The sequence below is a fragment of the Hyla sarda genome, chromosome 1 (genome assembly GCF_029499605.1).
Source record: "Hyla sarda isolate aHylSar1 chromosome 1, aHylSar1.hap1, whole genome shotgun sequence".
NCBI lineage: Eukaryota > Metazoa > Chordata > Amphibia > Anura > Hylidae > Hyla > Hyla sarda.
In genome coordinates, this window is record NC_079189.1 from 476,793,998 (window position 1) to 476,806,951 (window position 12,954).

The window sequence follows — 12,954 nt, forward strand, 5'->3', positions numbered from 1 at the left end:
AATGCATACATTAATTACAATGTGGATGACACCCACAGTCGTAGCCCTGATTATTCTGGTGGGGCCTGCTGCACAACAAAGTCTGCCTGGAAATTCTGTCATACTCACTGCGCGGAGCCCTGCTTGTCCTCAGTGTACAGAGCCCTGCTTGTCCTCACTGCGCAGAGCCCTGCTTGTCCTACGTGTACAGAGCCCTGCTTGTCCTATGAGTAGAGTCCTGCTTGTCCTCAGTGCACAGAGCCCTGCTTGTCCTCAGTGTGCAGAGCCCTGCTTGTTCTCAGTGTACAGAGCCCTGCTTGTCCTCAGTGTACAGAGCCCTGCTTGCCCTCAGTGCACAGAGCCCTGCTTGTCCTCAATGTACAGGGCCCTGCTTGTCCTCAGTGTACAGAGCCCCGCTTGTCCTCAGTGTACAGAGCCCCGCTTGTCCTCAGTGTACAGAGCCCCGCTTGTCCTCAGTTTACAGAGCTCTGCTTGTCCTCAGTGTACAGAACCCTGCTTGTCCTCAGTGTACAGAACCCTGCTTGTTCTACGTGTACACAGCCCTGCATGTCCTACGAGTAGAGTCCTGCTTGTCCTCAGTGTACAGAGCCCTGCTTGTCCTCAGTGTACAGAGCCCTGCTTGTCCTCAGTGTACAGAGCCCCGCTTGTCCTCAGTGTACAGAACCCTGCTTGTCCTCAGTGTACAGAGCCCTGCTTGTCCTCAGTGTACAGAGCCCTGCTTGTCCTCAGTGTACAGAGCCCTGCTTGTCCTCACTGCACAGAGCCCCGCTTGTCCTCAGTGTACAGAACCCTGCTTGTCCTCAGTGTACAGAGCCCTGCTTGTCCTCAGTGTACAAGGCCCTGCTTGTCCTCAGTGTACAGAGCCCTGCTTATCCTCAGTGTACAGAGCCCTGCTTGTCCTCAGTGTACAGAGCCCTGCTTGTCCTCAGCATACAGAGCCCTGCTTGTCCTCAGTGCACAGAGCCATGCTTGTCCTCAGTGCACAGAGCCCTGCTTGTCCTTAGTGTACAGAGCCCTGCTTGTCCTCACTGCACAGAGCCCTGCTTGTCCTCAGTGTACAGAGCCCTGCTTGTCCTCAGTGCACAGAGCCCTGCTTGTCCTCAGTGTACAGGCCCTGCTTGTCCTCAGTGTACAGGCCCTGCTTGTCCTCAGTGTACAGAACCCTGCTTGTCCTCAGTGTACAGAGCCCTGCTTGTCCTCACTGCACAGAGCCCCGCTTGTCCTCACTGCACAGAGCCCCGCTTGTCCTCACTGCACAGAGCCCCGCTTGTCCTCACTGCACAGAGCCCCGCTTGTCCTACGTGTACAGAGCCCTGCTTGTCCTCAGTGTACAGAGCCCAGCTTGTCCTCAGTGTACAGAGCCCAGCTTGTCCTCAGTGTACAGAGCCCTGCTTGTCCTCAGTGTACAGAGCCATGATTGTCCTCAGTGCACAGAGCAATTTATGTGTGTGTGAGCATGGCTTAACAGTCAAAAGGGGTATTCCATCTATAGAAAATGATGTCATGTCAGGATTTTTCCTACAGTTTTTCAGGAGCTGTGGTTAGAAAAAGTTGTGTCATAAATGGTGAAAATAATCCCTTACAGTAACAAGTCATAGTAAGAGAAATCTGTCCATACAAGATTACTACTTCTCAGTTTTCCCATTTGTTACATTAAATAACAGCCTTTAGTAATCAGTAACCATGAAACCTGCTGAAAAGAATGACTTGTTAATGTCTTTGCATCTACTGTTACACGCCCAGACTACAAAGATTCCCATCACTTTCCTGGACCCGGTCATTATAGTAAAACCCTGTCATTAGTTCACTTTAACTAGTATGCAAATTGTTAACTGGATTAACCAACAAAAACTAGTTTTTCTTATCTCTCACCATCAGCATCTGGAAAAGGCTACATACAAATATTAAGTGATTGCTGCAGATCATTTGAATGAACTAAGTTATATAGAAGTCAATGGCCAAGATACATGCCACAGATCTGGAGCCAGACGATTTCTAATCTGACTTCTGATCATTCTGTTTTTAATCAGTTACTGTATTTTATGCAGTTTTTAAAGCCAAAGAAAGGCATGGATAGAAAAGGCAGGAGAACTATTCAGCGAATTTTCTACTTCTTTTTTTATCCACTTGTCTTCAAAACCTACACATACAAAGAACTTCAAAACAACCGAATGTATTTTACAAATCGATTTCTTAATGATCATGTGGTAAGGGTGTGATGAGGGCAGATGTTATTACCCTAGGGGCAGATGGCATTAACCCCTTGTATTCGTGACGCCAGGCATAGTTAACCTCTGCAACACCCGAGGATGGCCGTTGGATCCTGGGCTAGGCACGGGGCAAATAATGACTCCAACGCCAAGTTACGGAACAATGGCAGCTTTACTGAGGCAGACAGATGGAATACTTGCGGGCTCGCTGGGACTTGTAGTGGACTTGGACAGGATGCTGCAGACCCACGCTGAATTTAGACAGACTTGACTAGGACTGACTAGACTTCACCCCTCATGTAGCTTACCAGGCTTTGACGTTCACCTGTGGGGCACTTGATGATGGAAGCGTGGCTGCGTAGTTAGGGTCTTGGGTCTCCTCAGGACACCAGAAACTCTCAAGTCTTGACTGTTCCTCAGCATGCTCTAAACAGCTCTACTCTGGCTAGCTCCTCCCTTGGTTTATATGGAGGAGATTTTGGAGGGGTCCTATAGTTCACCCACAAGTCACCTGGTCACTGACACCTTCCCTGGTTACAAGACTTGGTAACAGCATTTAAAGGTATATAACATTATAAAGGCATTCCCATACATAACATGAAGCACTTGTTAACAATTTATTATACACAGATTAAGGGGGGGACTCAGGGGACACTGCAATAGAGTCTGCCACACAGGACAGCAAAGATACAGGGGTACAAGTCTTGTACTGGGCCACCACAATCAGTTTAGCTACATCTGCAATCCTAATATTGTTAAAGGGGTTGTCCAGGATTAGAAAAACAGAGATGATTTCTTCCAAAACAGCACCACACCTGTCCTCAGGTTGTTTGTGATATTGCAGCTCAGTTCCATTGAAGTGAATGGAGCCATGTGCTGCTGTTTCTGGAATATATTAGCTATGTTTTTCTTGGATAACCCCTTTAAGGAAAAGTTTATAACATTCCAAAGGGCTGATCATGGGGGAAGCACTGTAATTCATAACTTTTATAAGCGTTGCCCATAGGCTTTAGGCTGGCACTATTTTACAGCATTTGCCCATGAACACAAAAAGTATGAACACAGACTCAGAGGCTTAGCACTTTGGCTAGCTTTTGGCTTCACTTTAGTTGGTCAAACACACAGGAGGAACTCAAAAAACATGCAACTTTTAAGTTTTTGTATTGTTTAAAAAAGTGAGTAGGGCTTAGCTGGAGGGGACAGAGCCTTCTACCATCTGACATATTTGTAATCATTTATGCTAGATTATGGGGTAAGTTTTTGCGGAAATCTACTCATGTTTGTAATTGGCATAGAAGTTGGTTTCCACCAGCAGACAAAGATGGGACAAATTTATTAGAGGTCTCCTATGAAAAGCTGCTGTACACATTTCTTGGTTAGGGAGAACAATAAAGCAGGTCAATTACATAGAACACTATGACCAGTCAATTATCTGTGAGGTTGTGGGATCCCACCGGTAACTATATATAAAGACTAACCTGGCCAACCAGGGGAGAAAAAAATAGAATTTGGTCAAGCATGGCTTCCAACCCAAAAGATGACATGTTCTGGCAGACAACAGTCTTCTGTAAGCACCTTGTTAAACAAATGTTTGTGTAATATTTGTAATATATGCCAGTACATAATCTTTACCTATCAATAGGGCCCCCTTCCCCTGGTACAAGCCAAAAGAGTGTTCTTTTAGCATACTCTGGGCCAGTATGTTTATGCCTTTTTTTTTTGCTGTATAAAGAGTGTAGAAGACTATGCTCTTCCATACAAAAACTAAATTACAAATACTGCCTGTTAGTTTTATATGACACCATACGCACATGTTGCATGGAAAAATCTTCATGACACATACCACTGATGGGAGGCTCAAATGTTATGTGAACAGAGCCTAATCTGCTGACAACATAGTGTCTGCCATATTAAAAAAAAACATCATGCCAAATGCATGTTTCTCCGCACATCTTTCATCAGGGAAGGCCCTATACACATCAGTCATCCCAGTACAGTGATAAGAAAGGGACTGCACTACTTCCAACTTAAGCCTTACCTTTTCTCTTGTATACCTGTCACTCCAACCTGGTGGTGCTGTACTCCTTAACTATACCCTTATGTAATGAGAAGCGGAATGGATTCTTAAATGTAAAGCAACAGGGCGTCTATGTGTTAAAGGGGTACTCTGCCAGAAACATCTTATCTCCTTTCCAAAGGATAGGGGATAAAATGTCTGATCACGGGGGTCCCGAAGCTGGGGACCCCCGCAGTCTCCAGGCTGGCAGCAGCATCGTCCGAGACACGGAAACTTGGAGTTTCTGTGTTCATGATGTCACTCCACGTCCCCCCCCCCCCCCCCCCCATTCAAGGAGGGGGCGTGACGGCTAGTTTGTAGCCGTCACACCTCCTCCCATAGACATGAATGGCGTGGCGTGGCGGCTGTAGTTGCCAGTCATCCGGCATGAAGCGGAGTTCGCTCCATGCACCGCATTACTGGGTGCCGCAGTGGGGATCGCGGGTGTCCCCAGCAGTGGGACCCCCGTGTTTAGACATCTTATGCCCTATCCTTTGGATGTTTTCCGGCGGAGTACCCCTATAAAGGTGTGTTTGCACATTAAGGTTTTTAATTACAAATATTGAATATAAAGCCAGGAACAGATCTAATACTTTTCCCCTTTTCAAATATATTTCTGTCTTTCTATTCAGTAATTGCAAATTTAAACCTAAATGTGTGAATATATCTTCATGATAGCAATGGCTTAACTTTGGTACTTAACAATGTATCCCCTATCTACAGCATAAGGGATAAGTGTCTGATCGTAAGGGGTCCCAGCATCTCTATGAGTAAACTGGAGATACACGAGCACTGTACTCATGTATCTCTGGGGGGTCCATGGGGTCAGACCACATGCAATCAGACACTTATCCCCTATCGTGTGAATATGGGCAAAGTTGTTAGGTACTGGAGTTGCCCCTTAAATCCTTTTTTCGTAGAGTTTAAATCCAATGTTAAATGGTACTAATATAATCGAGGTTTGTTCCTTAAAAATATTTAATAATGCGGGTAATTGATGGAAATATTACAAAGTGCATGTGTCTTCACATAGGTACAGCCTGAAAGAAGCATGAAGAAATGCAAAATGGTCGTGGCCAATGTATTCACACTCCTTATCCTTGGCATAGTTTTAGCCTTATAAAATCCATTGACCATATTCCTTACACAAACCATGCAGGGGTTTCATGCAGCTTTTATGTAGTGTAGTCACTCTGTATATATTATTAGATTTGCATTCATACTTGCTTCTATTAATGGTTAATTCCCATTACACGTCAATGGTGAGCCAAGTTTATAACTGATGCTGTTGAGGTGATATTTTAAAGGAACCTGTCAGGACATATTCTACCCCTAAAACATCAGCAATACCTGGAGGTAAAGAGATTTATAAACACATATTGCCCTTGCTTGATTGACATCTCTGAGGCTTGAATATGTCAACAAAAAACAGCTTAAATGGGCACTGTCAGATACAAAAACTTTTGATATGTTGTAAAGCATGTATAACCAATAGGTTTTGCAATTGCTTTCATTAGAAAATTTTCAGTTTTTCATACTGAAAAAGCCAGTCAAACAACTGCCCCCCTGCCTGCTTGGACACATACTAGTCCTGCTGTGTCCATGCATCATCACCTATGTCATGGACACACTTCCTTGATTGACAGCTGTGAGCGCAGGGGTCACAGCTGGAGGAAAAATCCTCCCACTGTCAGCTTGTGTCCCGCTACTGTCAGTGAGGACAAGCTGGGAGTTGTAGTTTTGCTAATGCTAGGTGAGATGTGAGCAGACAGCATACTGAGGGAGGGGGTGGAGACCTGCACAGTGAGGCCACGCCCCCTCCCTTTGAGAGGAATTCAGACTAATGAGCTAAATTTAAAGTGTAATAAAAAATAAATAAAGGTGCTAGACATATAAAAAGTAGATGTACATGGTAAGAAATAGGTACTGAGTGATATATTTAAAAAAAAATTTGTTGGATCTGACGGGTACGCTTTACGTGTCATCTGGTCCATGCGCAGTGAAGATACTGCTAGTGGCACCACCTTGCTTGTATTGATGTACTTTGGCCTATAGGAAGACATGTTCAGGGCAGTGACTCTTGAAGATGGCACCTCCCCCATGACTCTTGTATGCAGTGTTTACTGTATATAAACATCTTCCAGTATAAAAAGCAGCAACAGCGAATATATACAGGGTATATTTATAAATCTATTACCCTCTAGTAGAAGGCACTGGTGGTGAGCTAGGGAGCAAAATGACAAGTTCCCTTTAAGTGAATATATATAAATGTCAGGATACTAGTCATGTCACTGCTTGTGACTGTGAACACTTTGTTACGCTGTAAACCTATTAACAATGACCAATGCATGACTGCTCCCCACCCCCTCCTTTCTTGGAGAGATGAAATGAGTGATGCTTGGGTTCATTCCTCACTCCCTTGCACTCTCTTATTTTTGCACAGGGTGAGATAACAAATACGCCAGGTTAAACTTTTACCAGTAAATCTGAATGACCACTTCCAATACATAAATCAGACAGCCAAACATCAGAGTACTGGGTTGTACTAGTGTAGAGTCCCTTCTAAACAACAGTACATTAGAGTGAGGGACAAAATGATGCAAGAGATCAGCAACATTACATGGCGGAGGCTGAATACCAAGCCACAGCTCTAAGTAACTCTATATGCTCTATTAGACACACTTCTACATTTCATTAGTATATGTGGTATTACAGCAGGCATCAAATGTTTTCTGGTATTGGCATCCTTGCTGATTTTAATGGGACCTGTAGGTGATCTATGGAGAATGGCCAACAGGGTCTAAAAATCTCTAAATGTACAAAATAGGACTGATTTTCTGGATTTAAAGGGGTTATCCAGTTTAGGAAATTGTATCCCCTATCCAAGTATATTTTTATTCATAAGGGTCCTTTACACAAACCAAGTGTTTGTAGGAATGATAAGTAAGTTGTGTATGGGGGCTACCAATCAGCCAGCAAAAGAGAAAATGTATTGTTTCTGCAGATCTAAAAATCATCACACATCACCCCTTGTAAACAGGCCCTTCCTGCATGACAACTAGGTGTTAAAGGGGTACTCCGCTGGAAAACATTTTTTTTTAATTTTTTTTTTAAATCAACTGGTGCCAGAAAGTTAAACAGATTTGTAAATTAATAAAAAATCTTAATCTTTCCAGTACTTATCACCTGCTGTATACTATAGAGGAAGTTCTTTTCTTTTTGAATTTCCTTTCTGTCTGACCACAGTGCTCTCTGCTGACACCTCTGTCCATTTTAGAAACTGTCCAGAGTAGGAGAAAATCCCCATAGCAACTCTACCATGCTCTTGACAGTTCCTGAGACAGACAGAGGTGTCAACAGAGAGCACTGTGGTCAGATAGGAAGGAAATTCAAAAAGAAAAGAACTTCCTGAACTTCCTGCATACAGCAGCTGATAAGTACTGTAAGATTTTTTATAGAAGTAATTAACAAATCTGTTAAGCTTTCTGTCATCAGTTGTTTTCCAGTGGAGTACTCCTTTAAGTTGGGTCCTTTTAGATGGGCCAACATTTTCCAAAAAAGAATTGCCAATCTAGCTTAGACTCAATCAAGGCGCAACATTATTGGCTGCACATCCCTTTAACACAGGCCTATGTGCATCCAATATCGATGATTTTATTTGCCGCACAAAAGATCCAATCCTTTGCCTGTGTTTAAGATCCTAAAAACTAATGCCAATCTGTTAGATCAAGGGTTCTCAACCAGGGGTACGCGTACCCCTAGGGGGTACGCCAAGTGTTATGTGGGGGTATGGCAATTTTGCTGACAAATACCGGCCATGCATTGACCAGTATTTGTCAGTGCAGACAAGGGATTGGACGCCGCAGACGGCGCGGCAGCTCACTATATTGTACCGCGACCGGAGCTATGACCACTTGAGCTGATGTCGCTGCCGGGCCTGACGTGTGCCGTCCCTGACGTTGCACAGAGGTGCCAACACAGCGCAGAAGGACGTCACCTGTCAGTGCGGCCCTCCGACTCCCGCCGAATGGGATAGACACAGGCCTGGCAAGCATGTTAAACTAAGTGTAACACGGCAATATGGGAGGGTGTTTTTGTATGTAAATCATGTATTGGCCCAGGAGGATCGGAGGGGGGAATGATGGCACAAGGGGATTGAGATGGAGGGGGGGGGGGATAATGGCAAGAGGGGATTAAGATGGAGGGGGGAATATTGGCACAAGGGGATTAAGGTGGAGGGGGGAATAATGGTACAAGGGGATTAAGTATCGCATTAGTGTCGCATTAGAAAGGTAAGCACACGCCATTCTGAAATTAAGTACTTTTATGACTTTATTTTGTCTGCAGGTACCCCTCCGCAGCTACCCGTGGACATACTTTCACCCCTTGGGGGTACAGTCGCAAAAAAGGTTGAGAACCACTGTGCTAGATCACTGCTCTTTTACAGGCACAGACCTGCTAGTATAAAAGGTTCACACGTAAAGGATCTGCTGCAAAGTTTTGCTGCATATTTTGTGCAACTGATTTTGCTACCCATTAACTTCAATGGGCAGCAAAATCAGCTGCAGAAAATAGGCAGCAGATCCTGTACATGTGAACATTCCCTTGATTCAATTTCAATGATTGTTTTCTAAGGCCAGCTGATATCTTTATCTACTTGTATGGCCTTACTACAAGTGATATCTGTGTTATCATTATCAGATACCCAAAAGTGATTGTATTCCTTCCAAAAGTAACAATTGAAGATCACATCAAACCACTGTCTGGGAAAAGGGATTTGATAACAAATAGAATGACTCTGGTCTTGAGTTTACCTTGAATCAAGTGTTGTAGCCGGGGGCCAGTCACATTATCTCCTCGTACCTCATGCTGTGAAGCTCTTGTATAAGCAGTGTGCAAAGTAAACAAACCGCAGCACTATGCGGATAACCATTTTATATTCTTTATAGTAGTAAAGTCTTCAGCATCAGGGTGATCCAGTGTTTCCCAACCAGGGTGCCCCCAGATGTTGCAAAACTACAACTCCCAGCATGCCCGGACAGCCGTCGGCTGTCCGGGCATGGTGGAAGTTGTAGTTTTGAACTTCAGGCACACACCCGTGAATAAAACCATGTCTTTTTAGTGTAATAAGAGTTAATGGGGGAGATTTATCAAAACCTGTGCAGAGGAAGAGTGGTGCAGTTGCCCATAGCAACCAATCAGATTGCTTCTTTCATTTTCTTTAGAGGCCTGTGGAAAATGAAAGATGCAATCTGATTGGTTGCTATGGGCAACTGCACCACTCTTCCTCTGCACAGGTTTTGATAAAGCTCCCCCATTGTGTTTAGGATCTATTTTGTATTTAGTATAGTATGTACATTCCTGTTTTTTATAACTTTATCTCTTTAAAGGGGTACTCCGCTGGAAAAGATTATTTTTTTTTTTAAATCAACTGGTGCCAAAAAGCTAAACAGACTCTTCACACCCTGATCCCAGGAGTCGGCAGCACCTCACTCACTCACCTCCTCACACAGGACCTCGTAGTAACAAAGGAGAGGGGAGGGGCTGTGAGCAGCCGGGCCCAGGGGCGTAGCTATAGAAGTAGCAGAGGTAGCAGTCGCACCGGGGCCCTGGTGCCTAAGGGGGCCCCAAAGCAAACCTGCCCCATAAGAGAGCTGTACAATAATCGCCATAGGGGGCTCTGTTGCAGATTTTGCATCAGGGCCCCGAAGCTACAAGCTACGCCTCTGGCTGGGCCTGTGAGGAGAAGGGAGTGTGCAGGCTATGATGATAGCAGAGGATCTGAAGAAAACTCTTGCGCCCCCTCTAGGCATGCACCCCTAGCGGGGGCCGGATTCGCCGGACAGTAGGCACGCCACTGACTGCTAAATCTTTCTTCTGAACAGATTTTGCTAAATCTCCCACTATGTGTGGATATAGCCTTAACTCCTTAAGGACTAAGGGCGTACCTGTATGCCCTGAGTCCGCTCCCGTTCTATAACACGGGGCCACAGGCATAGCGGGTCAGGCCAGGCCTCTAACAACTGATCGCGGTGCCGCACGCTATTAACCCTTTAGACACGGCGTTCAAAGTTGATCGCCACGTCTAAAGTGAAACTAAAATGCTGCCGGTTAGCTCAGGGGGCTGTTCGGGACCGCCGCGATGAAATAGCGGCATCCCGAACAGCTGTAGGACAGCAGGAGAGTCCCTACCTTCATTTAACCCCTTCCCTAATAAAAGTTGGAATCACCCCCCTTTTCCCATTTAAAAAATAAACATATGTCGTATGTGGTGGAAATGTCTGAATTATAAAAATATATTGTTAATTAAACCGCACGGTCAACAGCGTATGCGCAAAAAAATTCCAAAGTCCAAAATAGTGTATTTTTGTTCACTTTTTATATCACGAAAAAAATTTTAAAAGCGATTAAAAAGTCCGATCAATACAAAAATTATACCGCTAAAAACTTCAGATCGTGCCCCGTACGCAGAACAATAAAAAAGTTATAGGGGTCAGAATATGACAATTTGAAACGTATAGATTTTCCTGCATGTAGTTATGATTTTTTCCAGAAGTACGACAAAATCAAACCTATATAAGTAGGGTATCATTTTAATCGTATGGACCTACAGAATAATGAGAAGGTGTCATTTTTACTGAAGAATTTACTGCATAGAAACGGAAGCCCCCAAAAGTTACAAAATGGCATTTTTTCTTCAATTTTGTCGCGCAATGATTTTCTTTTCCATTTCGCCGTAGATTTTTGGGTAAAATGACTGACATCATTACAAAGTAGAATTGGTGGCTCAAAAAATAAGCCATCATATGGATTTTTAGGTGCAAAATTGAAAGGGTTATGATTTTTAAAAGGTGAGGAGGAAAAAACTAAAGTGCAAAAATGGAAAAACGCTCAGTCCTTAAGGGGTTAAAGGGGTACTGCAGCGCCAATTGATGTAGGTGCAAAGGTCATATAATCAAAAGAACATGCGCAGAAGGTGTATTCTTTTAAGGGGGCAGGGATTCTCAAAGCCGAACACCATCATTTTTATACTTTGACTTCCATTGCTCGAATCCCATTCTGACAATGTAGTCACTGTCTCCGTTGCAATGGATTCCTCATTAAATACAATCTCTTCTTCTGACTGTTCAATGTAAAAAACAATAAAAAAAGGAATATTGGTTAGAAAAATCTAAAACTTAAAACATGTATTGGTTAGGGTAGAATATAGAAAGAGGAGTAGATAGGGGGGTATATACAGGGTTCAAGTCCTCCTGTGCAAAAAAGTGTAGGAACATTGCAAAGATTAGAACAGAATCAAGCTAATGGGAACAGGGTTCCTGCTGTTGAAAAATTGAGGAACTCAGTTCCCATGCATTCCTGCAGGACTTTAGCCCTGGGTGTATAGTATTATGGAGGGGTATGTCGGATGAGTTGTTGGAGGAGGAGGACGAAGCGGTATAATCTAAAGGAGGACAGAAAGGGTCTGGTGGATGAAAGTGTAACGGAATAGGGTATATGGGGTGTCGCTGTGCGGTGACTAAAGGGTGTCTGGTTAACCCTTTCTATTCGTGACACCAGGGTGAGGGCTCCTCTGTAATGCTTGTCCTACCGCCACCCTTCCCAAGAGCGAGAGGGAGGCATAGAATAATTGAATGTCCACAACCGGAGAGTTTGCTGAAAACAGTTGGAACTTTTACTGAAGATTTTATGCAAGCTTTATAACCGGAACAGTCTCGATACATCCAAAGTCTCTCGGAGATTGACAGTGGTTGGGACCTTAAGCAATTTAGACTGATACGCGCAGTTCTACTAGATTTAGGGGAATTAGTTGCGGTCCAGTAGTCACGCTAGCTTTAGCAGGGATTAGTTTAGAACTCACGGTTTAGTTTTATGCTGAGGCCGGCAGGCTTCTGGCCTAGCTTGTCATTGAAAGTTGCGCAGATCCGTCCTGCTAGTCCGGCATCCACGAGAGCAGCAACCCAAGAGAGCGATAATTGGCTACAGCTCCTTTATATGGGCAGGAGCTGGACTAGAGCTAATTGGTCCAATACTTCTGTCAATCACCTTCACATAGAATTATGAGTAACATGTGACCCAAGGACCTCCAAAGGTCCTCCAACATACCATAGAGGAATTAACATAGTCACATGACCGAAGATCCTGCGACGCTAACAAGGTAAGACTACTATACATTATATTAAATATACACATTATTATTAAATATGTACATGTGAACATCACAGAAGAGGAGAGGCGACTAGGGGCTGTCCCACCTGGGGGACTCTACCTGAACGTAGTTATTCTGACTTCTGACTTTGGGGACCACCATACAAGGTACGGTATGCAAAACGGTACCGGGACACCACAAAAAGAAAGAGAGATATGTATATCTACAGAAATAAAGGTTGTCGAGGCGCGTTTGGAGTTGTGGGCTTGAAACAGCTTGAGGCACCCCGTCAACTCCCAGCATTGACGTACAGCAAAAAGCTGTCAGGGCATGCTGGAAGTTGTAGTCTTGAAACAGCCGGAGGCACCCAGCAACTCCCTGCATACCCATGAGGCAAAAAGCTGTCAAGGCATGCTGGGAGTTGTAGTTATGAAACAGCTGGAGGCACCCTGGCAACTCCTTGCATACCTGTACAGCAAAAAAAACTGTCAAGGCATGCTGGGAGTTGTAGTTATGAAACAGCTGGAGGCACCCTGGCA

At 44.2% G+C, this 12,954-nt stretch overlaps 1 long non-coding RNA gene across 2 annotated transcripts in view; it reads right to left on the reverse strand.

Annotated features, from left to right (window-relative positions):
- LOC130310004 (uncharacterized) overlaps positions 1-9,958 on the reverse strand; it is a 50,511-nt gene extending 40,553 nt beyond the window's left edge. The window contains exon 1 of one of the 2 annotated variants that reach the window (XR_008858580.1): positions 9,768-9,958. This is a non-coding gene — a long non-coding RNA (uncharacterized LOC130310004). Of the gene's footprint in view, positions 1-9,080; positions 9,423-9,767 lie in introns of those variants that run through there. The other variant, XR_008858574.1, reaches the window with a different exon arrangement.
- Positions 9,959-12,954: the final 2,996 nt, after the last annotated feature.